At 31.8% G+C, this 27495-nt stretch overlaps 1 pseudogene; it reads right to left on the bottom strand.

Moving 5' to 3' along the window:
* Positions 1-2442: 2442 nt before the first annotated feature.
* The window catches only part of LOC126668446 (probable isoprenylcysteine alpha-carbonyl methylesterase ICMEL1), a 44221-nt pseudogene continuing 19168 nt past the window's right edge, over positions 2443-27495 (bottom strand).

Here is a 27495-nt window from a genome sequence, read left to right as displayed (position 1 = left end):
TGTAAGTAAAATTTTGGATATATTTCGTAAAGTTTTAAAGATTTGGCTTAAATCGCTAAAAAGGTAAAACGTTTGGTTTTGTTTTGTAACGTTTGTAAACGCTTGGCTTAAATCGCTAAAAAGGGGAAATGTTTGGATTTGTTTCGTAACGTTTGTAAATGTTTGGATTAAATCGCTAAAATGGTGAAACGTTTGGATTTATTTCGTAACGTTTGTAAACGTTTGGCTTAAATCGCTAAAAAGGTGAAACGTGTGGATATGTTTCACAACGTTTGTAAACTTTTGGCTTAAATTGCTAAAAAAGGGAAACGTTTGGATTTGTTTCGTAACGTTTGTAAACGTCTGGCATAAATCGCTAAAAAGGTGAAACAGTTTGATTTGTTTCGTAGCGTTTGTAAATGTTTGGATTAAATCGCTAAAAAGGTGAAACAGTTGGTTTTGTTTTGTAACGTTTGTAAACGTTTGGCTTAAATCGCTAAAAAGGTGAAACGTTTGGATTTTTTTTGTAACGTTTGTAAACGTTTGGATTAAATGTCTAAAAGGTGAAACTTTTGGATTTGTTTCGTAAAGTTTGTAAACGTTTGGGTTCAATCGCTAAAAAGGTGAAATGTTTGGATATGTTTATTAACGTTTGTAAACGTTTCGCTTAAATCGCTAAAAAGGTGAAACGTTTGAATTTGTTTCGTAGCGTTTGTAAACATTTGGCTTAAATATCTAAAAATGGGAAACGTTTGGTTTTGTTCAGTAAGGTTAGTAAACGTTTGGCTTAAATTGCTAAAAAGGTAAAACGCTTGGATTTGTTTCGTAACGTTTGTAATTGTTTGGTTTAAATCTCTAAAAAGATGAAACGTTTGGTTTTGTTTTGTAACGTTTGTAAACGTTTGGCTTAAATTTCTATAAAGGTGAAACGCTTGGATTTGTTTCGTAACGTTTGTAAACGTTTGGCTTTGTTTCGTAACGTTTGTAAACGTTTGGCTTAAATCGCTAAAAAGGTGAAACATTTGTATTTTCTTCATAACGTTATAAACGTTTGGATTTGTTTCGAAACGTTTGGATTTGTTTCGTATAATTTGTAAACGTTTGGCTTCAATCACTAAAAAGGTGAAACGTTTGGATTTGTTTCGTAACGTTGGTAAACGTTTTGCTTAAACTGCTAAAAAGTTGAACGCTTGGATTTGTTTCGTAACGTTTGTAAACGTTTGGCATAAATTACTAAAAAGGTGAAACATTTGGATTTGTTTCGTAACTTTTGTAAACGTTTGGCTTAAATCGCTAATAAGGGGAAACATTTGGATTTGTTTCATAGGTTTGTAAACATTTGGCTAAAATCGCTAAAAAGTGAAACGTTTGGATTTGTTTTGTAACGTTTGAAAATGTTTGGCTTAAATCGCTAAAAATGTGAAACGCTTGGATTTGTTTTGTAACATTTGAAAATGTTCGCCTTAAATCGCTAAAATATGTGAAACGTTTGGATTTGTTTTGTAACGTTTGTAAACGGTTGGCTTAAATCGCAAAAAAGGTGAAACGTTTAGATTTGTTTTGTAACGTTTGTAAACGCTTGGCTTAAATCGCTAAAAAGGTAAAACATTTGGTTTTGTTTCGTAACGTTGGTAAACGTTTGGCTTAAATCGCTAAAAAGGTGACACGTTTGGTTTTGTTTCGTAACGTTCGTAAACATTTGGCTTAAATCGCTAAAAAGGTGAAACGTTTGGTTTTGTTTCGTAACATTTGTAAACGTTTGGATTTGTCACGTAATTTTTATTTCGTAACGTTTTAAACATTTGTAAACGTTTGGCTTAAATCGCTAAAAAGGTGAAACGTTTGGTTTTGTTTCGTAACGTTTGTAAACGTTTGGCTTAAATTGCTAAAAGTTGAAACAATTGGATTTGTTTCGTAACATTTGTAATTGTTTGGGTTAAATCGCTAAAAAGGTGAAACGATTGGATTTGTTTCGTAGCGTTTGTAAATGTTTGGCTTAAATCGCTAAAAATGTGAAACGTTTGGTTTTGTACCGTAAGGTTAGTAAACGTTTGGCTTAAATTGTTAAAAAGGTAAAACGCTTGGATTTGTTTCAAGTGTAACTCTTTTCTTTGGCACAGAGAAGTTCGATACAGGATTTCGTGTAATAAGTTTTTGATATTCAGCAGCTCCTGTTAAAAAATAATCGCAAAAATCCAAACATTTATCTATCCCTTGCTCTTTCTTCAACAATTTCTGATCTCTAGTGGACCTCTCCGTAGGATTCGAACCCAGATGAAGTTCTGACGGCCCTAAACTATAGATAGGCTAAGGCGCCTAGCTGGGTCAACTATTCAATCAAATGATATTGATCAATCAAATGATATTGAGCATGTTTCCCGACAGAGCAATGATCGTAAATGAAAAATGAAAGCATTTTTCGCGTGGATGATTTTTTTTTAGTTACGGATAGTAATCACATGGCTACGAAGCACGATGTCGGGGGTTCGAATCCCTCCTCGCCCACAACCGGCCAAAAAGGGAAGGACTTTTCCTTCTGGATCTTTGTGCATGAATTCTTGTGAGGATTTCGCACAGTTTCAGTAGTTCTTCTGCTTCCATCGATGAACTCATTTCAGTCTGTCTTGAATCTACCTGTTCGTTTGAGAATCATGGTACAACGTAAAGTCAAGCACTGTTCAAGCTAGTGCGGCTTTCGGAAGAAAAAGATTGAAATTACTGTTCATAATTTCACCTATACCTTTGAGATTCAAAAAGAATTGGATTTTCTTATGAAATGTTTATTATTATTAAATAATCATTGATGGCTCTAACTTTTATAAAGGTTTGGCTTAAATCACTAAAAAGATGAAATGTTTGGTTTTGTTTCATAACGGTTGTAAACGTTCGGCATAAATTGCTATAAAGTGGAAACGCTTGGATTTGTTTCGTGACTTTGTTTCGTTAAGTTTGAAACGTTTGGTTTCAATCGCTAAAAAGGTGAAACGTTTGGATTTGCTTGTTACGTTTTAAACGTTTGGATTTGTTTCAAAACGTTTGGATTTGTTTTGTAACATTAGTAAACGTTTGGCTTAAATCACTAAAAAGGTGAAACCTTTGGATTTGTTTTGTAACGTTTGTAAACGTTTGGCTTAAACTGCTAAAAAGGTGAAACGCTTGGATTTATTTCGTAACATTTGTAAACGTTTGGCTTAAATTGCTGAAAAGGTGAAACATTTGGATTTGTTTCATAACCTTTGTAAATGTATGGCTTAAATCGCTAAAAAGGTGAAACGTTTGGATTTTTTTTGTAAGATTTGTAAATGTTTGGCATAAATAGCTAAAAAAGTGAAACGTTAGTATTTGTTTCGTAACGTTTGTAAATGTTTGGCTTATATTGCTAAAAAGGTGAAACACTTGGATTTGTTTCGTAACGTGTGTAAATGTTTGGTTTAAATTGCAAAAAAGGTGAAACGCTTGGATTTGTTTCGTAACGTTTGTAAACGTTTGGCTTAAATTGCTAAAAAAGTGAAACGCTTTGTTTTGTTTCGTAACATTTGTAAACGTTTAGCTTAAATCGCTAAAAATGTGAAACGTTTGGATTTTTTTCGTAACGTTTTAAATGTTTGGTTTTGTTTCCTAACGTTTGTAAACGTTTGGCTTAAATCGCTAAAAAGGTGAAACGTTTAGATTTGTTTCGTAATATTTGTAAACGTTTGGCTTAAATCGTTAAAAAGGTGAAACGTTTGGATTTGTTTCGTAATGTTTGTAAACGTTTTGCTAAAATCGTTAAAAAGGTGAAACATTTGAATTTGTTTCGTAATGCTTGTAAATGTTGGCTTAAATCGCTAAAAAGGTCAAAATGTTTGATTTTGTTTCGTAACGTTTGTAAACGTTTGGATTTGTTACGTAATGTTTGTTTCGTAACGTTTTAAACATTTAGTTTGTTTTGTAACGTTTGTAAACGTTTGGCTTAAATCGTTAAACAGGTGAAACGTTTCGTTTTGTTTTGTAACGTTTCGCTTAAATTGCTAAAAGGGGAAACGTTTGTATTTGTTTCGTAATGTTTGTAATTATTTGGGTACAATCGCTAAATAGGTGAAACGTTTGGATTTATTTTATAACGTTTGTAAACGTTTGGGTTCAATCGCTAAAAAGGTGAAACGTTTGGATTTGTTTCGTAGCGTTTGTAAAGGTTTGGCTAAAATCGCTAAAAAGATGACACATTTGGCTTTGTTTCGTAACGTTTGTAAATGTTTGGCTTAAATTGCTATAAAAGGGAAACGCTTGTATTTGTTTTGTTATGTTTGTAAACGTTTGTCTTTGTTTCGAAACGTTTGTAAACGTTTGTTAGGTTTTAAACGTTTGGATTTGTTTCAAGACGTTTGGATTTGTTTTGTAACATTTGTAAATGTTTGGCTTCAATCACTAAAAAGGTGAAACGTTTGGATTTATTTCGTGACGTTTATAAACGTTTGGCTTAAATTGCTAAAAAGGAGAAATGCTTGGATTTGTTTCATAACGTTTGTAGAACGTTTGGCTTAAATTGCTGAAAAGGTGAAACATTTGGATTTGTTTTTTAACCTTTGTAAACGTATGACATAAATCGCTAAAAAGGTGAAACGGTCGGATTTGTTTTGTAACATTTGTAAATGTTTTGCTTGAATAGCTAATAAGGTGAAACGTTTGGATTTGTTTCGTAACCTTTGTAAACGTTTGGCTTATATTGCTAAAAAGAGGAAACACTTAGATTTGTTTCATAACGTGTGTAAATGTTTGGTTTAAATTGCTAAAAAGGTGAAACGCTTGGATTCGTTTCGTAACGTTTGTAAACGTTTGGCTTAAACAGCTAAAAAGGTGAAACATTTGCTTTTGTTTCGTACCGTTTGTAAACGTTAAGTTTAAATCGCTAAAAATATGAAACATTTGGATTTGTTTCCTAACGTTTTAAAGTTTGGCTTTGTTTCGTAACGTTTGTAAACATTTGGCTTAAATTGCTAAAAAGGCGAAGCAATGAGATTTGTTTCGTAATGTTTGTTAATGTTTGGATTAAATAGTTATAAAGGTGAAACGTTTGGATTTTTTTCGTAACGTTTGTAAACGTTTGGCTAAAATTGCTAAAATGGTGAAACTTTTGAATTTGTTTCGTAACGTTTGTAAACGTTTGGCTTAAATCGCTAAAAAGGTTAAACGTTTGGTTTTGTTTTGTAACTTTTGTATACGATTGGATTTGTTACGTACGTTTGTTTCGTAACGTTTTAATCGTTTGGTTTGGTTTTGTAACGTTTGTAAACGTTTGGCTTAAATCGCTAAAAAGATGAGACGTTTGGTTTTGTTTAGTAAAGTTTGTAAACGTTTGGCTTAAATTTCTAAAAGGTGAAACGTTTGGATTTGTTTCGTAACGTTTTTAATTGTTCGGGTTCAATCGCTAAAAAGGTGAAATGTTTGGATATGTTTCATAACGTTTGTAAACGTTTGGGTTCATCGCTAAAAACGTGAAACGTTTGGATTTTTTTCGTAGCGTTTGTAAATGTTTGGCTTAAATCGGTATAAATGTGAAACGTTTGGTTTTGTTTCGTAAGGTTAGTAAACGTTTTGCTTAAATTGCTAAAAAGGTAAAACAATTGGATTTGTTTCGTAACGTTTGTAAAGATTTGGCTCAAATCGCTAAAAAGATGAAACGTTTGGTTATATTTCGTAACGTTTGTAAACGTTTGGCTTAAATTGCTATAAAGGTGAAATGTTTGGATTTGTTTTATTACGTTTGTAAACGTTTGGCTTTGTTTCGTAACGTTTGTAATCGTTTGACTTAAATCGCTAAAAAGGTTAAACATTTGGATTTTCTTCATTACGTTTTAAACGTTTGGATTTGTTTCGAAACGTTTGGATTTGTTTCGAAACGTTTGGATTTGTTTTGTAATATTTGTGAACGTTTGGCTTCAATCACTAGAAAGGTGAAACATTTGGATTTGTTTCGTAACGTTTGTAAACGTTTGGATAAATTGCTTAAAAGGTGAAACGCTTATATTTGTTTCTTAACGTTTGTAAACGTTTGTCTTAAATTGCTGAAAAGTGAAACATTTGCACTTGTTTCATAATCTTTGTAAATGTATGGCTTAAATCGCTAAAAAGGTGAAACATTTGGATTTTTTTTGTAAAATTTGTAAATGTTTGGCTTAAATAGCTAATAAGCGAAAAACGTTTGGATTTGTTTTGTAACGTTTGTAAACTTTTGGCTTATATTGCTAAAAAGGCGAAACACTTGGATTTGTTTCGTAACGTGTGTAAATGTTTGGTTTAAAATTTCTAAAAAGGTGAAACGCTTGAATTTGTTTAATAACGTTTGTAAATGTTTGGCTTAAATAGCTAATAAGCGAAAAAAGTTTGGATTTGTTTTGAAACGTTTGTAAACGTTTAGCTTAAATTGCTGAAAATGTGAAACGTTTGGATTTGTTTCGTAACGTTTTAAACGTTTGGTTTTGTTTCGTAACGTTTGTAAACATTTGGCTTAAATCGCTAAAAAATGAAACAATTAGATTTGTTTCGTAATGTTTGCTAACGTTTGGCTTAAATCATTAAAAAGGTGAAACATTTGGATTTGTTTCGTAACGTTTGTAAACGTTTCGCTTAAATCGCTAAAAAGGTAAAACGTTTGAATTTGTTTCGTAACGTTTGTAAACAAATGGCTTAAATAGCTAAATAGCTGAAACGTTTAGTTTTGTTTCGTAGCGTTTGTAAACGTTTGGCTTAAATTTGTATAAGGGGAAACATTTAGATTTGTTTCGTAACGTTTGCAATTATTTGGGTTCAATCGCTAAAAATATGGAACGTTTGGATCTGTTTCGTAACGTTTTTAAACGTTTGGGTTCAATCTCTAAAAAGATGAAACGTTTGGTTTTGTTACGTAAGGTTAGTAAACGTTTGGCTTAAATTGCTAAAAAGGTAAAACGCTCGGATTTCTTTCGTTACGTTTGTAAAGTTTTGGCTCAAATCGCTAAAAAGATGAAACGTTTCGATTTGTTACGTAACGTTTGTTTCGTAACATTTTAAACATTTGGTTTTGTTTTGTAACGTTTGTAAACATTTGGCTTAAATCTCTAAAAAGGTGAAGCGTTTGGTTTGTTTCGTAACATTTGTAAACGTTTGGCTTAAATTGCAAAAAGGTGAAACGTTTGGATTTGTTTCGTAATGATTTTAACTGTTTTGGTTCAATCTCTAAAAAGGTGAAACTTTTGGATCTCTTTCGTAACATTTGTAAACGTTTGGGTTCAATCGCTAAAAAGGTGAAACATTTGGATTTGTTTCGTAGCATATGTAAACGTTTGGCTTAAATCGCTAAAAATGTGAAACGTTTGGTTTTGTTCCGTAAGGTTAGTAAACGTTGGCTGAAATTGCTAAAAAGGTGAAAAGTTTGGATTTATTTCGTTACTTTTGTAAAGGTTTGGCTCAAATCGCTAAAAAGGTGAAACTTTTGATTTTGGTTCGTAACGTTTGTAAACGTTTGGCTTAAATTGTTATAAAGGTGAAACACTTGGATTTGTTTCGTTACGTTTATAAACATTTGGCTTTTTTTCGTAAGGTTTGTAAACGTTTGGCTTAAATCGCTAAAAAGGTGAAACGTTTGGATTTGCTTCGTTACGTTTTAAATGTTTTGATTTGTTTCGAAACGTTTGGATTTGTTTTGTAACATTTGTAAACGTTTGGTTTCAATCACTAAAAAGGTGAAACGTTTGGATTTGTTTCGTAACGTTTGTAAACGTTTGAATTAAATTGCTAAAAAGGTGAAACGCTTGGATTTGTTTCGTAACGTTTCTAAACGTTTGGCTTAAATTGCTGAAAAGGGGAAACATTTTGATTTGTTTCATAACCTTTGTAAATGTATGGCTTAAATCGCTAAAAAAGTGAATTTTTTGGATTTTTTTTGTAACAATTGTAAATATTTGGCTTCAATAGCTAATAAGGTGAAACGTTTGGATTTGTTTCGTAACGTTTGTGAACGTTAGGCTTATATTGCTAAAAAAGGTGAAACACTTGGATTTGTTTCGTAACGTGTGTAAAAGTTTGGTTTAAATTGCTAAAAAGGTGAAACGCTTGGATTTGTTTCGTAACGTTTGTAAACGTTTGGCTTAAATTGCTAAAAAGGTGAAACGCTTGGTTTTGTTTTGTAACATTTGTAAACGTTCAGCTTATATTGCTAAAAATGTGAAACGTTTGGATTTGTTTCGTAAGTTTCTAAACGTTTTGTTTTGTTTCGTAACGTTTGTAAATATTTGGTTTAGATCGCTAAAAAGGTGAAACAATTTGATTTGTTTCGTAATGTTTGTAAACGTTTGGCTTAAATCGCTAAAAAGGTGAAACGTTTGGATTTGTTTCGTAACGTTTGTAAACTTTTGGCTAAAATCGCTAAAAAGGTGAAACGTTTGAATTTGTTTCGTAATGTTTGTGAACGTTTGGCTTAAATCGCTAAAAAGGTGAAACGTTTGGTTTTGTTTTGTAACGTTTGTAAACGTTTGGCTTATATCGCTAAAAAGGTGAAACATTTGGTTTTGTTTCGTAACGTTTGTAAATGTTTGGCTTAAATTGCTACATGCTGAAACGTTTGGATTTGTTACGTAACGTTTGTAATTGTTTGGGTTCAATCGCTAAAAAGGTGAAACGTTTGGATCTGTTTTGTAACGTTTGTAAACATTTGGGTTCAATCGTTAAAAAGGCGAAACGTTTGGATTTGTTTCATAGCATTTGTAAACGTTTGGCTTAAATCACTAAAAATGTGAAACGTTTGGTTTTGTTCCGTATGGTTTGTAAACGTTTGGCTGAAATTGCTAAAAAGGTAAAACACTTGGATTTGTTTCATAACGTTAGTAAAGGTTTGGCTCAAATCGCTAAAAAGATGAAACATTTGGTTTTGTTTCGTAATTTTTGTAAATGTTTGGCTTAAATTGCTATAAATGTGAAACACTTGGATTTTTTCGTTACGTTTGTAAACGTTTGGCTTTGTTACGTAACGTTTGTAAACGTTTGGCTTAAATCGCTAAAAAGGTGAAATGTTTGGATTTACTTCGTTGCATTTTAAACGTTTGGATTTGTTTAGAAACGTTTGGATTTGTTTCGTAACATTTGTAAACGTTTGGCTTTAATCACTAAAAGGTGAAACCTTTAGATTTGTTTCGTAACGTTTGTAAACATTTGGCTTAAATTGCTAAAAAGGTGAAACACTTGGATTTGTTTCGTAACGTGTGTAAATGTTTGGTTTAAATTGCTAAAAAGGTGAAACGTTTGGATTTGTTTCGTAATGTTTGTAAACGTTTGGTTTAAATTGCTAAGAAGGTGAAACACTTGGTTTTGTTTCGTAACGTCTATAAACGTTTAGCTGAAATAGCTAAAAATGTGAAACGTTTGGATTTGTTTCGTAACGTTTGTAAACGCTTGGCTTAAATCGCAAAAAAGGCGAAACGTTTAGATTTGTTTCATAATGTTTGTAAACATTTAGCTTAAATCGTTAAAAAGGTGAAACGTTTGGATTTCTTTTGTAACGTTTGTCTAAAATCGCTAAAAAGGTGAAACATTTGAATCTGTTTCGTAACGTTTGTAAACGTTTGTCTTACATCGCTAAAAAGGGGAAATAGTTGGATTGGTTTCGTAACGTCTGTAAACGTTTGGCTTAAATTACAGAAATGGTCAAACGCTAGGATTTGTTTTGTAACATTTGTAAACGTTTGGCTTAAATTGCTAAAAAGGTGAAACGTTTGGATTTGTTGAATACATTTGTAAACGTTTGGCTTAAATCGCTAAAATGGAGAATCGTTTGGATATGTTTCGTACTGTTTGTAAACGTTTGGTTTAAATTACTAAAAAGGTGAAACACTTGGATTCCTTTCGTAACGCTTGTAAACGTTTGGCTTATATTGCTAAAAAGGTGAAAAGCTTGGATTTGTTTTGTAACGTTCGTACACGTTTGGCTTAAATTGCTAAAAAGGTGAATAGCTTGGTTTTATTTCGTAATGTTTGTAAATGTTTGGCTTAAATCGCTAAAAATGTGAAACGTTTTGATTTGTTTTGTAACGTTTTAAACATATGGTATTGTTTCGGAATGTTTGTAAACGTTTGGTTTAAATTGCTAAAAAGGGGAAACATTTGGATTTGTTTCGTAACGTTTGTAAACGTTTGGCTTATATCGCTAAAAAGATGAAACGTTTGGATTTGTTTTCTAACGTTTGTAAAGGTTTGGCTTAAATCGCTAAAAAGGTGAATCGTTTGGATTTGTTTCTTAACGTATGTAAACGTATGGCTTAAATCGCTAAAAAGGTGAAACGTTTGGATTTGTTTCGTATAATTTGTAAACGTTTGGCTTAAATCGCTAAAAAGGGGAAACGTTTGGATTTGTTTCTTAACGTTTGTAAACGTATGGCTTAAATTGCTAAAAAAGAGAAACGCTTGGATTTGTTTCGTAACGTTTGTAAACGTTTGGCTTAAATTGATAAAAAGGTGAAAACTTTTGATTTGTTTCGTAACGTTCCTAAACATTTGGCTTAAATCGCTATAAAGGTTAAACGTTTGAATTTTTTTTGTAATGTTTGTAAAAGTCTGTCTTACATCGCTAAAAAAGGGAAACAGTTGGATTTCTTTTGTAAAATTTGTAAACGTTTGGCTTCAATTTCTAAAATGGTCAAACACTAGCATTTGTTTTGTAATATTTGTAAATGTTTGCCTTAAATTGCTAAAAATGTGAAACGCTTGGATTTTATTCGTAACGTTTGTAAACGTTTGGTTTAAATTGCAAAAAAAGTGAAAATTTTAGATTTGTTTCTTAATCTTTGTAAATGTTTTGCTTAAATCGCTGAAAAGGTGAAACGTTTGGATTTGTTCCATACGTTTGTAAACGTTTGGCTTAAATCGCTAAAATGGAGAATCGTTTGGATATGTTTCGTACTGTTTGTAAACGTTTGGCTTAAATTACTAAAAGGTGAAACGCTTGAATTTCTTTCGTAACGTTTGTAAACGTTTGGCTTATATTGCTAAAAACGTGAAACCCTTGGATTTGTTTCGTAACGTTTGTACACGTTTGGCTTAAATTGCTAAAAATGTGAATAGCTTGGTTTTGTTTTGTAATGTTTGGCTTAAATCGCTAAAAATGTGAAACGTTTTGATTTGTTTTGTAACGTTTTAAACATATGGTATTGTTTCGGAACGTTTGTAAACATTTGGCTTAAATCGCTAAAAAGGCGAAACGTTTGGATTTGTTTCGTAACGTTTGTAAACGTTTGGCTTATATCGCTAAAAAGATGAAACATTTGGATTTGTTTCATAACGTTTGTAAATATTTGACTTAAATCGCTAAAAAGGTGAAACGTTTAGATTTGTTTGTTAACGTTTGTAAACGTAAGGCTTAAATCACTAAAAAGGTGAAACATTTGGATTTGTTTCATATCGTTTGTAAACGTTTGGCTTAAATTTCTAAAAAGGGGAAACGTTCGAATTTATTTCTTATCGTTTGTAAACGTATGGCTAAAATTGCTAATAAAGAGAAACGCTTAGATTTGTTTCGTAACGTTTGTAAACGTTTGGCTTAAATTGCTAAAAAGGGGAAACGTTTTGATTTGTTTCGTAGTGTTTCTAAACGTTTGGCTTAAATCGCTATAAAGGGGAAACGTTTGGATTTGTTTCGTACCGTTTCTAAACGTTTGGCTTAAATCGCTAAAAAGGTGAAATGTATGGATTTGTTTCAATGCGTTTTTAAACGTTTGGCATAAATTGTTAAAAAGGTCAAACGCTTGGATTTGTTTCGTACCGTTTGTAAACGTTTGGCTTAAATTGCTAAAAGGGTGAACCGCTTGTGTTTGTTTTGTTACGTTTATAAACGTTTGGCTTAAATTGCTAAAAAGATGAAACATTTGGTTTTGTTTCGTAACGTTTGTAAACGTTTGGCTTAAATTGCTAAAAATGTGAAACATTTGGATTTGTTTTGTAGCGTTTGTAAACGTCTGGTTTTAATCGCTAAAAAGGTGAAACGTTTGGATTTCTTTTGCAACGTTTTAAAAGTTTGCCTTAAATCGCTAAAATGGGAAAACGTTGGAATTTGTTTTGTAATGTTTGTAAATGTTTGGCTAAAATCGCTAAAAATGTGAAACGTTTGGTTTTGTTTTGTAACTTTTGTAAACGTTCGTCTTAAATCTCTAAAAAGGTGAAACGTTTGGATTTGTTTCGTAACATTTGTAAACGTTTGGCTTAAATGGCTAAAAAGGTGAAACGCTTGCAGTTGTTTCGTAACGTTTCTAAACGTTTGGCTTAAATTGCTAAAAAGGTGAAAGACCTGGATTTGTTTCGTAAGATTTGTAAACGTTTGGCTTAAATTGCTAAAAAGGTGAAACCTTTGGATTTGTTTCATAACCTTTGAAAACGTTTGGCTTAAATTGCTAAAAAGGTAAATATCTTGCATTTGTTTCGTAACGTTTGTAAACGTTTGGCTTAAATTGCTAAGAAGGTAAAACGCTTGGATTTGTTTCGTATCGTTTGTAAACATTTGGCTTACATTGCTAAAAAGGGGAAAAGTTTGGATTTGTTTCGTAGCGTTTGTAAACGTTAGGCTTAAATCGCTAAAAAGGTGAAACGTTTGGATTTATTTAATACCGTTTGTAAACATTTGTCTTAAATAGCTAAAAAAGTTAAATGTTTGGATTTGTTTCGTAACGTTTGTAATCGTTTGGCATAAATTTCTAAAAAGGTGAAACGCTTAGATTTGTTTCGTAACATTTGTAAACATTTGGTTTTGTTTCATAACATTTATTTTGTAACGTTTTAAACATTTGGTTTTGTTTCGTAACGTTTGTAAACGTTTAGCTTAAATCGCTAAAAATGTGAAACGTTTGGTTACCATAAGGTTAGTACCGTTTGTAAACGTTTGTCTTAAATTGCTAAAAAGGTGAAACTCTTGGATTAGTTTCGCATCGTTTGTAAACGTTTGGCTTAAATTGTTAAAAAGGTGAAACGCGTGGATTTGTTTCGTAACGTTTGTAAACGTTTGGCTTAAATTACTAAAAATGTGAAACACCTGGATTTATTTCGTAATGTTTGTAAACGTTTGGCTTAAATAGCTAAAAAGGTGAAACACCTGGACTTGTTTTGTAATGTTTGTAAACGTTTGGCTTAAATAGCTAAAAAGGTGACACGTTTGGATTTGTTTCATATCCTTTGTAAATGTTTAGCTTAAATTGCGAAAAAGGTGAATCTCTTGGATTTGTTTTGTAACGTTTGTAAACGTTTGGCTTAAATTGCTAAAAGGGAAAACGCTTGGATTTGTTTCGTATCGTTTGTAAACATTCGGCTTACATTGCTAAAAAGGGGTAACGTTTGTATTTGTTTCGTAGCGTTTGTAAACGTTTGGTTTAAATCGCTAAAAATGTGAAACGTTTTGATTTGTTTAATATCGTTTGTAAACGTTTGTCTTAAATCGCTAAAATGGTGAAATGTTTGGATTTGTTTCGTAACGTTTGTAAACGTTTGGCTTTATTTCGTAACGTTTGTAAACGTTTGGCTTAAATCGCTAAAAAAGGGAAACGTTTTGCTTCGTAACGTTTTAGACGCTTGGATTTCTTTCGAAACGTTTGGATTTGTTTCGTAACATTTGTATACGTTTGGCTTCAATCACTGAAAAGGTGAAACATTTAAATTTGTTTCGTAACGTTTGTAAACGCTTGGCTTAAATTGCTAAAAAGGTAAAACGCTTGGATTTGTTTCGTAACGTTTTTTAAACTTTTGGCATAAATTGCTAAAAAGGTGAAACATCTGGATTTGTTTCATAGCCTTCGTAAGCGTTTGGCTTAAATCGCTAAAAAGGTTAAACGTTTGGACTTGTTTCATATGTTTAAAAATGTTCGGCTTAAATCGCTGAAACAGTGAAACGTTTGGATTTGTTTTGTAACGTTTGAAAATGTTCGGCTTAAATCGCTAAAAATGTGAAATGTTTGGATTTGTTTTGTAACTTTTCAAAATATTTTGCTTAAATCGCTAAAAAAGTGAAACGTTTGGATTTGTTTTGTAACGTCTATGTTTTGCTTAAATCGCTAAAAAGGTGAAACGTTTAGATTTGTTTTGTAACGTTTGTAAACGATTGGCTAAAATCGCTAAAAAGGTGAAACGTTTGATTTTGCTTCATAACATTTGTAAATGTTTGGCTTAAATCGCGAATAAGGTGAAACGTTTAGTTTTGTTTCGTAACGTTGTAACGTTCTGATTGTTTCGTAATGTTTATTTCATAACGTTATAAACGTTTGATTTTGTTTCGTAACATATGTAACCGTTTGGCATAAAATCACTAAAAAGGTTAAACGTTTGGTTTTGTTTTGTAACATTTGTAAACATTTGGCTTAAATTGCTAAAAAGGTGAAACGTTTGATTTTGTTTTGTAACGTTTTAGACGTTTGACTTAAATTGCTAAAAGGTGAAACGTTTGGATTTGTTTCGTAACATTTGTAAATGTTTAGGTTCAATCGCTAAAAAGGTAAAACTTTTGGATCTGTTTCGTAACGTTTGTAAACGTTTGGGTTCAATCGCTAAAAAGGTGAAACGTTTGGATTTGTTTCGTAGTGTTTGTAAACGTTTGGCTTAAATAGCTAACAATTTGAAACGTTTGGCCTAATTTGCTAAAAAGGTAAAACGCTTGGATTTGTTTCGTAATGTTTGTAAACGTTTGGCTTATATCGCTAAAAAGATGAAACGTTTGGTTTTGTTTCGTAATGTTTGTAAACGTTTGGCTTAAATTGCTATAAAGGGGAAACGCTTGGATTTGTTTCCTAACCTTTGTAAACGTTTGGCTTTGTTCCGTAACATTTGTAAACGTTTGGCTTCAATCACTAAAAAGGTGAAACGTTTGGATTTGTTTCGTCACGTTTGTAAACGTTTGGCTTAAATTGCTGAAAAGGTGAAAAGCTTGGATTTGTTTCGTAACGTTTGTAAATGTTTGGCTTAAATTGTTAAAAAGGTCAATCATATGGATTTGTTTCGTAACGTTTGTAAACGTTTGGATTTTTTTTGTAACGTTTGTAAATGTTTTGCTTAAATAGCTAAAAAGGTGAAACGTTTGGATTTGTTTCGTAACGTTTGTAAACGTTAGGCTTATATTGCTAAAAAGGTGAAACGGTTGTATTTGTTTCGTAACGTGTGTTAACGTTTGGCTTAAATTGCTAAAAAGGTGAAACGCTTGGATTTGTTTCGTAACGTTGGTTAACGTTTGGCTTAAATTCTAAAAAGGTGAAGTGCTTGGTTTTGTTTCGTAACGTTTGTAAACCTTTGGCTTAAATCGCTAAAAATGTGAATTGTTATGATTTGTTTCATAATGTTTTTGACGTTTGGTTTTGTTTCCTAATGTTTGTAAACGTTTGGCTTAAATCGCTAAAAGGGTGAAACGTTTAGATTTATTTCATAATGTTTGTAAATGTTTGCCATAAATAGTTAAAAAGGGGAAACGTTTGGATTTGTTTGGTAACGTTTGTAAACGTTTGGCTTAAATCGCTAAAATGGTGAAACATTTGGATTTGTTTCGTAACGTTTGTAAACGTTTGGCTAAAATCGCTAAAAAGGCGAAACGTTTGGATTTGTTTCGTAACGTTTGTAAACGTTTGGCTTATATTGCTAAAAAGGCGAAACAGTTGGATTTGTTTCGTAACGTTTGTAAAAGTTCGGCTTAAATTGCTAAAATGGTCAAACTCTTGGATTTGTTTTGTAACGTTTGTAAACGTTTGGCTTAAATTGCTAAAAAGGTGAAACGCTTGGCTTTGATTCGTAATGTTTGGAAACATTTGGCTTAAATTACAAAAAAAGTGAAAAATTTGGACTTGTCTCATAACCTTTGTAAACGTTTGGCTTAAATCGCTAAAAAGGTTAAATGTTTGGATTTGTTTCATACATTTGTAAACATTTGGCTTAAATCGCTAAAAAGGTAAAACGTTTGGACATGTTTCGTAAAGTTTGTAAACGTTGGCTTAAATTACTAAAAAGGTGAAACGCTTGGATTTCTTTTGTAAAGTTTGTAAACGTTTGGATTATCTCGCTAAAAAGGTGAAACACTTGGATTTGTTTCGTAACGTTTGTAAACGTTTGGCTTAAATTGCTAAAAAGGTGAAACACTTGGTTTTATTTCGTAATCTTTGTAAACGTTTGGCTTAAATCGCTAAAAATGTGAAACGTTTGGATTTCTTTTGTGCAGTTTTAAATGTTAGGTATTGTTTCGTAACGTTTGTAAATGTTTGGCTTAAATTGCTAAAAAGGTGACACGTTTGGATTTGTTTCGTAACATTTTTAAACGTTTGGCTTATATCGCTAAAAATATGAAACGTTTGGATTTGTTTCGAAACGTTTGTACATGTTTGGCTTAAATCGCTAAAAAGGTGAAACGTTTGGATTTGTTTCTTAACGTTTGTATATGGCCTAAATTGCTAAAAAAGTGAAACGTTTGAATTTGTTTTTTAACGTTTGTAAACGTATGGCTTAATTCGCTAAAAAGGTGTGAAATCCGGATTTGTTTCATATCGTTTGTAAACGTTTCGCTTAAATCGCTAAAAAGGGAAAACATTTGGATTTGTTTCGTAACTTTTGTAAACGTTTGGCTTAAACTGCTAAAAAGGAGAAACGCTTTGATTTGTTTCGTAACATTTGTAAACGTTTGGCTAAAACTGCTAAAAAGGAGAAATTCTTGGATTTATTTTGTAACTTTTGTAAACGTTTGGCTTAAATTTCTAAAAAGGTGAAACGTTTTGGTTTGTTTCGTAGCATTTATAGACGTTTGGCTTAAATCGCTAAAAAGGTTAAACGTTTGGATTTATTTCGTAGCATTTGTAAGCGTTTGACTTAAATCGCTAAAAAGGTGAAACGTTTGGATTTGTTTCCTAACTTTTGTAAACGTTTGGCTTAAATCGCTAAAAAGGCAAAACGTTTGAATTGGTTTCATAGCGTTCGTGAATTTTTTGCTTAAATTGATATAAAGGTGACACGTTTGGATTTGTTTTGTAACGTTTGTAAACGTTTTGCTTAAATTGCTAAAAAGGTGAAACATTTGGATTTGTTTCGTAACATTTGTAAACGTTTGGCTTAAATTTCTAAAAAGGTGAAACATTAGGATTTGTTTCGTAACCTTTTGTAAACATTTGGCTTAAATCGCTAAAAAGGTGAAACATTTGGATTTGTTTCGTAACGTTTGTAAACGTTCGACTTAAATCGCTAAAAAGGTGAAAAGTTTGGATTGTTTTTGAACGTTTAAAAATGTTAGGCTTAAACCGCAAAAAGGTGAAATGTTTGGTTTTGTTTCCTAACGTTTGTAAACGTTCGGCTTAAATCTCTAAAAAGGTGAAATGTTTCGATTTGTTTCGTAATGTTTGTCAGGGTTTAGCTTCTTTTTTTGAAAGGGTTTGGCTTAGATCGCTAATAATGTGAAACGTTTGGATTTGTTTCGTAACGTTTTAAACCATTGGTTTTGTTTCGTAATATTTGTAAACGTTTGGCTTAAATCGGTAAAAAGGGGAAACGTTTGGATTTGTTTCGTAATGTTTGTAAACGTTTTGCTTAAAATTCTAAAAAGGTGACGCTTTTGGATTTGTTTCGTAACCTTTGTAAACGTTTGGTTAATTCGCTAAAAAGGGGAAACGTTTGGATTTGTTTTGTAACGTTTGTAAATGTTTGGCTTAAATCGCTAAAAGGTGAAACGTTTAGATTTGTTTCGTAACGTTTGAAAATGTTTGGCTTAAATTGCTAAAAAGGTGAAACGCTTGGATTTGTTTCGTAACATTTGTAAACATTTGGCTTAAATTGCTAAAAAGTTGAAACGCTTGGATTGTTTTCGTAACGTTTGTAAACGTTTGGCTAAAATCGCTAAAAATGTGAAATTTTTGGATTTGTTTCGTAACGTTTGTAAACGTTTGGCTTAAATTGCTAAAAAGATGAAACGTTTGGTTTTGTTTCGTAACGTTTGTAAACGTTCGGGTTAAATCGCTAAAAAGATAAAACGTTTGGATTTGTTTCGTAACGTTTTTAAATGTTTGGCTTAAATTGCTAACAAGGTGAAACTCTTGGATTTGTTTCATAATGTTTGTAAACATTTGGCTTAAATTACTAAAAAGGTGAAACGCTTGAATATGTTTCCGAACATTTGTAAACGTTTCGCTTTAATTGCTAAAAAGGTGAAACGCTTGGATTTGTTTCGTAACGTTTGTAAATGTTTGGCTTAAATTGCTAAAAAGGTGAAACGCTTGGTTTTGTTTCGTAACGTTTGTAAAGGTTTGGCATAAATCGCTAAAAATGTGAAACGTTTGGATTTGTTTCGTAACGTTATAAATGTTTGGTTTTGTTTCGTAACGTTTGTAAACGTGTGGTTTAAATCTATAAAAAGGTGAAACGTTTCGATTTGTTTCGTAACGTTTGTCTTAAATTGCTAAAAAGGCGAAACGTTTGGATTTGTCTCCCAACATTTTGTAATTGTTTGTCTTAAATCGCTAAAAAGGTGAAACGTTTGGATTTGTTTCGTAACGTTTGTTAACGTTTGGCTTCAATCGCTAAAAAGTTGAAACGTTAGTTTCGAATTGTTTGTAAACGTTTGATTTAAATTGCTAAAAAGGTGAAATGTTTGATTTTGTTTCGTAACGTTTGTAAACGTTCGGCTTAAATCGCTAAAAAGGTAAAATGTTTGGATTTGTTTCGTAACGTTTCTAAACGTTTTGCTTAAATTGTTAAAAAGGTGAAACGCTTGGATTTGTTTCTTAACATTTGTAAACATTTGGCTTAAATTGCTAAAAAGGTGAAACGCTTGCATTTGTTTCGGAACGTTTCTAAACGTTTGGCTTAAATTGCTAAAAAGGGGAAACGCTTGGATTGTTTCGTAACGTTTGTAAACATATGGCTTAAATTGCTAAAAAGGTAAAACGCTTGGTTTTGTTTCGTAACATTTGAAAGGGTTTGGCTTAAATCGCTAAAAATGTAAAACGTTTCGATTTATTTCGTAACGTTATAACCGTTTTGTGTTGTTTCATAATGTTTGTAAACGTTTGGCTTAAATCGCTAAAAAGGCGAAACGTTTGGATTTGTTTCGTAACGTTTGTAAACCTTTGGCTTAAATCGTTAAAAAGGTAAAACATTTGGATTTGTTTCGTAATGTTTGTAAATGTTTGGCTTAAATCGCTAAAAAGGTGAAACGTTTAGCTTAAATCGCTAAAAAGGTGAAACATTTGGATTTGTTTCATAACATTTTGTAAACGTTTGGCTTAAATCGCTATAAAGGCGAAACGTTTGGATTTGTTTCCTAATATATTGTAAACGTTTGGCTTAAATCGCTATAAAGATGAAACGTTTAGATTTCTTTCCTAACATTTTGTAAACGTTTGGCTTAAATCGCTAAAAATTTGAAACGTTTGGATTTGTTTCATAAGTTTGTAAAAGTTTGGCTTAAATCGCTAAAAAGGTGAAACGTTTCTATTTGTTTCGTAAAGTTTGTAAAGGTTTGGCTTAAATCGCTAAAAAGATGATCTGTTTGTTTTTGTTCCATTACCTTTGTAAACGTTTGGCCTAAATTGCTAAAAAGGTGAAACATTTGGATTTGTTTCGTAACTTTTGTAAACGTTTGGCTTAATTTGCTAAAAAGGTGAAACATTTGGATTTGTTTCGTAACTTTTTGTAAACGTTTGGCTTAAATTGCTTAAAAGGTGAAACATTTGGATTCATTTCGTAACGTTTGTAAACGTTCGGCTTAAATCACTAAAAAGGTGAAACATTTGAATTTGTTTCGTAACCTTTGTAAACGTTTGGCTTGAACCACAAAAAAGGTGAAACGTTTGGATTTGTTTCGTAACGTTTGTAAACGTTCGGCATAAATTGCTAAAAAGGTGAAAAGTTTTGAATGTTCAGTAACGTTTGAAAACGTTTGGCTTAAATTACAAAAAAGGTGAAACGTTTGCTTTTGTTTCTTAACGTTTGTAAATGTTCGACTTAAATCGCTAAAAAGGCAAAACGTTTGAATTTGTTTTGTAACGTTTGTAAACGTTTGGCTTAAATCACTAAAAAGGGGAAACATTTAGATTTGTTTCTTAATGTTTGTAAGGGTTTGGCTTTTTTTTGAAATGATTTGACTTAAATCGCTAAAAATATGAAACGTCTGGATTTGTTTCATAACGTTTTAAATATTTGGTTTTATTTCGTAACGTTTGTAAACGTTTGCCTTAAATCGGTAAAAAGGTGAAATGTTTGGATTTGTTTCGTAACGTTTGTAAACGTTTTGCTTAAATTTCTAAAAAGGTGACACGTTTGGATTTGTTTCGTAACCTTTGTAAAGGTTTGGCATAAATCGCTAAAAAGGGGAAACGTTTGCATTTGTTTCGTAAGTTTTGTAAACGTTTGGCTTAAATCGCTAAAAGGTGAAACGTTTGGATTTATTTCTGAACGTTTGTAAATGCTTGGCTTAATTTGCTAAAAAGGTAAAACGTTTGGATTTGTTTTGTAACGTTTGTAAACGTTTGGCTTAAATTGCTAAAAGGGTGAAACGTTTAGATTTGTTTCGTAACGTTTGACTTAAATTGTTAAAAAGGTGAAACGCTTGAATTTGTTTGTTAACGTTTGTAAAAGTTTGGCTTAAATTGCTAAAAAGTTGAAACGCTTGGATTGGTTTCGTAACGTTTGTAAACGTTTGGCTTAAATCGCTAAAAATGTGAAATATTTGGATTTGTTTCGTAATGTTTGGAAACGTTTGGCTTAAATTGCTAAAAAGGTGAAACGTTTGGATTTGTTTCTTAACGTTTGGCTTAAAGCGCTAAATAGGTGAAACGTTTGGATTTGTTTCGTAACGTTTGTAAATGTTTGGCGTAAATCGGTAAAAAGGTGAAACGTTTGGTTTTGTTTTGTAACATTTGTAAATGTTTGGCTTAAATCGCTAAAAAGGGGAAACATTTGGATTTATTTTTGAACGTTTGTAAACATTTGGCTTAAATCACTAAAAAGGCGAAATGTTTGGATTTGTTTTGTAACGTTTGTAAACGTTTGGCTTAAATTTCTAAAAAAGGGGAAACGTTTAGATTTGTTTCGGAACGTTTGACTTAAATTGCTAAAAAGGTGAAACTCTTGGATTTGTTTCGTAACGTTTGTAAAAGTTTGGCTTAAATTTCTAAAAAGTTGAAATGCTTGGATTGGTTTCGTAACGTTTGTAAACGTTGTACTTAAATCGCGAAAAATGTGAAATATTTTGATTTGTTTCGTAACGTTTGTAAAAGTTTGTCTTCAACTTTTTAGCAATTTAAGCCAAACGTTTTCAAACATTACGAAACAAATCCAAGCGTTTCACCGTTTTATCAATTTAAGCCAAACACTTACAAACATTACTAAACAAATCCAAGCGTTTCACCTTTTTAGCAGTTTAAGCCAAACGTTTACAAATGTTACGAAACAAATCCAAGCATTTCACCTTTTTAGCAATTTAAGCGAAACGTTTACAAACTTTTTCGAAACAAATCCAATTGTTTCACCTTTTTAGCGATTTAAGCCAAACGTTTACAAACGTTACGAAACAAATCTAAACGTTTCACCTTTTTAGCGATTTAAGCCAAATGTTTACAAACATTACCAAACAAAATCAAACGTTTAACCTTTTTAGCGATTTAAGCCAAACATTTTCAAACGTTACGAAACAAATCCAAACGTTTCACCTTTTTAGCGATTTAAGCCAAAAATTTACAAAATGTTGGGAAACAAATCCATACATTTCGCCTTTATAGCAATTTTAGCCAAACGTTACGAAACAAATCCAACGTTTCACCTTTTTAGCGATTTAAGCCAACCATATACAAACGTTACGAAACAAAACCAAACGTTTAAAACGTTACGAAACAAGTCCAAACATTTCACATTTTTAGAGATTTAAGCCAAACCTTTACAAACGTTACGAAACAAAACCAAGCGTTTAACCTTTTTTGCAATTTAAGCCAAACATTTACAAACGTTACGAAACAAATCCAAGAGTTTAACCTTTTTTGCAATTTAAGCCAAACATTTTCAAACATTACGAAACAAATCCAAACGTTTCACCTTTTTAGCGATTTAAGCCAAAACTTTACAAAATGTTGGGAAACAAATCCATACATTTCTCCTTTATAGCAATTTTAGCCAAACGTTACGAAACAAATCCAACGTTTCACCTTTTTAGCGATTTAAGCCAACCATATACAAACGTTACGAAACAAAACCAAACATTTAAAACGTTACGAAACAAGTCCAAACATTTCACATTTAGCGATTTAAGCCAAACCTTTACAAACGTTACGAAACAAAACCAAGCGTTTAACCTTTTTTGCAATTTAAGCCAAACATTTTCAAACGTTACGAAACAAATCCAAACGTTTCACCTTTTTAGCGATTTAAACCAAAAATTTACAAAATGTTGGGAAACAAATCCATACATTTCGCCTTTATAGCAATTTTAGCCAAACGTTACGAAACAAATCCAACGTTTCACCTTTTTAGCGATTTAAGCCAACCATATACAAACGTTACGAAACAAAACCAAACGTTTAAAACGTTACGAAACAAGTCCAAACATTTCACATTTTTAGCGATTTAAGCCAAACCTTTACAAACGTTACGAAACAAAACCAAGCGTTTAACCTTTTTTGCAATTTAAGCCAAACATTTACAAACGTTACGAAACAAATCCAAGAGTTTCACCTTTTTAGCAATTTAAGCCAAACGTTTACAAATGTTACAAAACAAATCCAAACGTTTCACCTTTTTAGCGATTTAAGCCGAACTATTACAAACGTTACGAAACAAAACCAAAAGTTTCAGTTTTTTTAGCAATTTAAACATTTGGATTTGTTTTGTAACCTTTGAAAACGTTTGGCTTTAAATGCTAAATAGGTGAAACGTTTTGATTTGTTACGTAACATTTGTTAACGTTTGGCTTAAATTGCTAAAAAGGGGAAACGTTTGGTTTTGTTTCGTAGCGTTTGAAAACGTTTGGTTTAAATTGCTAAAAAGGTGAAACGTTTGGATTTGTTTCGTAACGTTTGTAAACGTTCGGCATAAATCGCTAAAAAGGTGAAAAGTTTTGAATGTTCAGTAACGTTTGAAAACGTTTGGCTTAAATTACAAAAAAGGTGAAACGTTTGCTTTTGTTTCGTAACGTTTGTAAATGTTCGGCTTAAATCGCTAAAAAGGTGAAACGTTTGAATTTGTTTTGTAACGTTTGTAAACGTTTGGCTTAAATCACTAAAAAGGGGAAACATTTAGATTTGTTTCTTAATGTTTGTAAGGGTTTGGCTTTATTTTTGAAATGATTTGACTTAAATCGCTAAAAATATGAAACGTCTGGATTTGTTTTGTAGCGTTTTAAATATTTGGTTTTATTTCGTAACGTTTGTAAACGTTTGCCTTAAATCGGTAAAAAGGTGAAATGTTTGGATTTGTTTCGTAACGTTTGTAAACGTTTTGCTTAAATTTCTAAAAAGGTGACACGTTTGGATTTGTTTCGTAACCTTTGTAAAGGTTTGGCATAAATCGCTAAAAAGGGGAAACGTTTGCATTTGTTTCGTAAGTTTTGTAAACGTTTGGCTTAAATCGCTAAAAAGGTGAAACTTTTGGTTTTGTTTCATAACCTTTGTAAATGTTTGGCTTAAATTGCTAAAAAGGTGAAACCTTTGGATTTGTTTCGATACGTTTGTAAACGTTTAGCTTAATTTGGTAAAAATGTTAAATGTTTGGATTTGTTCCGTAACGTTTGGCTTAAATCACTAAATAGGTGAAACGTTTGTATTTGTTTCGTAATGTTAGTAAATGTTTGGCTTAAATCGTTATAAAGGTGAAACGTTTGGTTTTGTTTTGTAACGTTTGTGAATGTTTGTCTTAAATTGCTAAAAAGGTGAAACGTTTGGATTTATTTCTGAACGTTTCTAAACGTTTGGGTTAAATCGCTAAAAAGGTTAAACGTTTGGATTCGTTGTGTAACGTTTGTAAATGTTTGGCTTAAATTGCTAAAAAGGTGAAATGTTTAGATTTGTTTCGTAACGTTTGAGTTAAATTGCTAAAAAGGTGAAATGCTTGGATTTGTTTCATAACGTTTGTAAAAGTTTGGCTTAAATTGCTAGAAAGTTGAAACGCTTGGATTGGTTTCGTAACGTTTGTAAACGTTCGGCTTAAATCTCTAAAAATGTGAAATATTTGGATTTGTTTCGTAACGTTTGTAAACGTTTGGCTTAAATTGCTAAAAAGGAGAAACGTTTGGATTTGTTTCGTAACGTTTGGCTTAAATCGCTAAATAGGTGAAACGTTTGGATTTGTTTCGTAAGGTTAGTAAATGTTTGGCTTAAATCCGTAAAAAGGAGAAACGTTTGGTTTTATTTTGTAACGTTTGTAAACGTTTGGCTTATATCGCTAAAAGGTGAAACGTTTGGATTTATTTCTGAACGTTTGTAAATGCTTGGCTTAAATTGCTAAAAAGGTAAAACGTTTGGATTTGTTTTGTAACGTTTGTAAACGTTTGGCTTAAATTGCTAAAACGGTGAAACGTTTAGATTTGTTTCGTAACGTTTGACTTAAATTGTTAAAAAGGTGAAACGCTTGAATTTGTTTGTTAACGTTTGTAAAAGTTTGGCTTAAATTGCTAAAAAGTTGAAACGCTTGGATTGGTTTCGTAACGTTTGTAAACGTTTGGCTTAAATCGCTAAAAATGTGAAATATTTGGATTTGTTTCGTAATGTTGGGAAACAAATCCATACATTTCGCCTTTATAGCAATTTTAGCCAAACGTTACGAAACAAATCCAACGTTTCACCTTTTTAGCGATTTAAGCCAACCATATACAAACGTTACGAAACAAAACCAAACATTTAAAACGTTACGAAACAAGTCCAAACATTTCACATTTTTAGCGATTTAAGCCAAACCTTTACAAACGTTACGAAACAAAACCAAGCGTTTAACCTTTTTTGCAATTTAAGCCAAACGTTACGAAACAAATCCAAACGTTTCACCTTTTTAGCGATTGAAGCCAAAAATTTACAAAATGTTGGGAAACAAATCCATACATTTCGCCTTTATAGCAATTTTAGCCAAACGTTACGAAACAAATCCAATGTTTCACCTTTTTAGCGATTTAAGCCAACCAGATACAAACGTTACGAAACAAAACCAAACGTTTAAAACGTTACGAAACAAGTCCAATCATTTCACATTTTTAGCGATTTAAGACAAACCTTTACAAACGTTACGAAACAAAACCAAGCGTTTAACCTTTTTTGCAATTTAAGCCAAATATTTACAAACGTTACGAAACAAATCCAAGAGTTTCACCTTTTTAGCAATTTAAGCCAAACGTTTACAAATGTTACAAAACAAATCCAAACGTTTCACCTTTTTAGCGATTTAAGCCGAACTATTACAAACGTTACGAAACAAAACCAAAAGTTTCAGTTTTTTTAGCAATTTAAACATTTGGATTTGTTTTGTAACCTTTGAAAACGTTTGGCTTAAAATGCTAAAAAGGTGAAACGTTTTGATTTGTTACGTAACATTTGTTAACGTTTGGCTTAAATTGCTAAAAAGGTGAAATGTTTGGATTTGTTTCGTAACGTTTGTAAACGTTTGGCTTAAATCGCTAAAAAGGTGAAACGTTTGGATTTGTTTTGTAACGTTTGTAAACGTTTGGTTTAAATCGCTAATCAGGTGAAACATTTAGATTTGTTTCGTAGCGTTTGAAAACGTTTGGTTTAAATTTCTAAAAAGGTGAAAGGCTTGGATTTGTTTCGTAACGTTTGTAAACGATTTGCTTAAATTGCTAAAAAGTTGATACTCTTGGATTGGTTTCATAATGCTTGTAAACGTTTGGTTTAAATCGCTAAACATGTCAAATATTTGGATTTTTTTCGTAACGTTTGTAAACGTTTGGCTTAAATTTCTAAAAGATGAAACGTTTTGTTTTGTTTTGTAACGTTTGTAAACGTTCGGCTTAAATCGATAAAAAGGTGAAATGTTTGGATTTGTTTCGTAATGTTTGTAAATGTTTGGCTTAAATTGCTAAAAAGGTTAAACTCTTGGATTTGTTTAGTAACGTTTGTAAACGTTTGGCTTAAATCGCTAAAAAGGTGATCTGTTTGGTTTTGTTTCATTACCTTTGTAAACATTTGGCCTAATTCGCTAAAAAGGCGAAACGTTTGAATTTGTTTCATAACCTTCGTAAATAATTTGCTTAAATTGCTAAATAGGTGACACATTTGGATTTGTTTAGTAACATTTGTAAACGTTTGGCTGAAATTGCTAAAAAAGGTGAAACATTTGGATTTGTTTCGTAACTTTTGTAAACGTTTGGCTTAAATTGTTAATAAAGTAAAATATTTGGATTTGTTTCCTAACGTTTGGCTTAAATTTCTAAAAAGGTAAAACATATGGATTTGTTTCGTAACGTTTGTAAACGTTCAGCTTAAATCGCTAAAAAGGTGAAACATTTGGATTTGTTTCGTAACCTTTGTAAACGTTTGGCTTGAATCTCAAAAAAGGTGAAACGTTTGGATTTGTTTCGTAACGTTTGTAAATGTTTGGCTTAAATCGCTAAAAAGGTGAAAAGTTTGGAATTTTCCATAAGGTTTGAAAACGTTTGGCTTAAATTGCAAAAAAGGTGAAACGTTTCGTTTTGTTTCGTAACGTTTGTAAACGTTCGGCTTAAATCGCTAAAAAGGTGAAACGTTTGAATTTGTTTTGTAACATTTGTAAATGTTTGGCTTAAATCACTAAAAAGGTGAAACATTTATATTTGTTTCTTAATGTTTGTAAGGGTTTGGCTATTTTTTTTGAAAGGATTTGACTTAAATCGCTAAAAAAGTGATTTGTTTAGATTTGTTTCGTAACCTTTGTAAACGTTTGGCTTGAATTGCAAAAAAGGGGAAACATTTGGATTTGTTTCGTAATGTTTGTAAATGTTCTGCTTAAATCGCTAAAAAGGTGAAGTTTGGAATGTTCCATAATGTTTGAAAATGTTTGGCGTAAATCGCAAAAAAGGTGAAACGTTTGGATTTTTTTATTGATGTTTGTAAGGGTTTGGCTTTTTTTGAAAGGATTTGACTTCAATCGCTAAAAATATAAAACATTTGGTTTTATTTCGTAAAGTTTGTAAGGGTTTGGCTTAAATCGGTAAAAACGTGAAATGTTTGGATTTGTTTGGTAACGTTTGTAAACGTTTTGCTTAAATTGCTAAAAAGATTACACATTTGGATTTGTTTCGTAACCTTTGTAAACGTTTGGCTTACATCACTAAAAAGATGAAACTTTTGGATTTGTTTCGTAACCTTTGTAAACATTTGGCTTAAATAGCTAAAGAGGCGAAACTTTTGTTTTTGTTTCGTAACCTTTGTAAACGTTTGACTTAAATCGCTAAAAAGGGGAAACATTTGGATTTGTTTCGATACGTTTGTAAACGTTTGGCTTAAATTGCTAAAAAAGTGAAACGTTTGGATTTGTTTCGTAAGGTTTGTAAACGTTTGGTTTAAATCGATAAATATGTGAAACGTTTGGATTTGTTTCGTAAAG

The sequence above is a fragment of the Mercurialis annua genome, linkage group LG2 (genome assembly GCF_937616625.2).
Source record: "Mercurialis annua linkage group LG2, ddMerAnnu1.2, whole genome shotgun sequence".
NCBI classification, from domain to species: domain Eukaryota; kingdom Viridiplantae; phylum Streptophyta; class Magnoliopsida; order Malpighiales; family Euphorbiaceae; genus Mercurialis; species Mercurialis annua.
This window is presented reverse-complemented; position numbering and strand designations above follow the sequence as displayed.